The sequence below is a fragment of the Fukomys damarensis genome, unplaced genomic scaffold (assembly GCF_012274545.1).
Source record: "Fukomys damarensis isolate Sample0158 unplaced genomic scaffold, DMR_v1.0_HiC HiC_scaffold_16, whole genome shotgun sequence".
Taxonomy (NCBI): domain Eukaryota; kingdom Metazoa; phylum Chordata; class Mammalia; order Rodentia; family Bathyergidae; genus Fukomys; species Fukomys damarensis.
In genome coordinates this window covers 885,936-886,671 of record NW_022900928.1, presented here as the reverse complement: position 1 = coordinate 886,671, position 736 = coordinate 885,936, and the positions used below count along the sequence as shown (strand labels likewise).

Genomic DNA, 736 nt, shown 5'->3' with positions numbered 1-736 from the left:
GTGGTTGAGGGGGTCGAACTGGTTCCTGTGGTGGTTGAGGGGGTTGAGCTGGTTGTTTTTGTGATTGTGGGGGTTGAGCTGGTTGTTGCTGTGGTTGAGGGGGTTGAACTGATTCCTGTCGTGGTTTTGGGGATCGAGCTGGTTCCTTTTGTGGTTTTTGGGGTTGAGATGGTTCCTGTGGTGGTTGAGGGAGTTGAGGTGGTTTCTGTCGTGGTTGATGGGGTCGAGCTGGTTCCTGTCATTGTTGAGGGGGTTGAGCTGGTTATTGTTGTGGTTAAGGGGGTCGAGCTGGTTCCTGTGGTGGTTGAGGGGGTCGAACTGGTTCCTGTCGTGGTTGAGAGGGTCGAGCTGGTTCCTGTCGTGGCTTTGGGGATCAAGCTGGTTCCTGTTGTGGTTTTTGGGGTTGAGCTGGTTCCTGTGGTGGTTGAGGGAGTTGAGCTGGTTGTTGTCCTGGTTAAGGGGGTCGAGCTGGTTCCTGTGGTGGTTGAGGGGGTTGAGCTGGTTTTTTTCATGATTGTGTGGGTTGACCTGATTGTTGCTGTGGTTGAGGGGGTTGAACTGGTTCCTGTTGTGGTTTTGGGGATCGAGCTGGTTCCTTTTGTGGTTTTTTGGGTTGAGATGCTTTCTGTGGTGGTTGAGGGAGTTGAGGTGGTTGTTGTCGTTGTTGAGGGTGTTGAGCTGGTTTCTGTCGTGGTTGGTGGGGTCGAGCTGGTTCCTGTCGTTGTTGAGGGGGTTG

The 736-nt window shown here is 53.4% G+C and overlaps 1 protein-coding gene across 1 annotated transcript in view; it reads right to left on the bottom strand.

The window, feature by feature from the left end:
* Muc5ac (mucin 5AC, oligomeric mucus/gel-forming) overlaps window positions 1-736 on the bottom strand; it is a 47,491-nt gene that overhangs the window by 7,156 nt on the left and 39,599 nt on the right. The gene's annotated exons all lie outside the window — the stretch shown is intronic.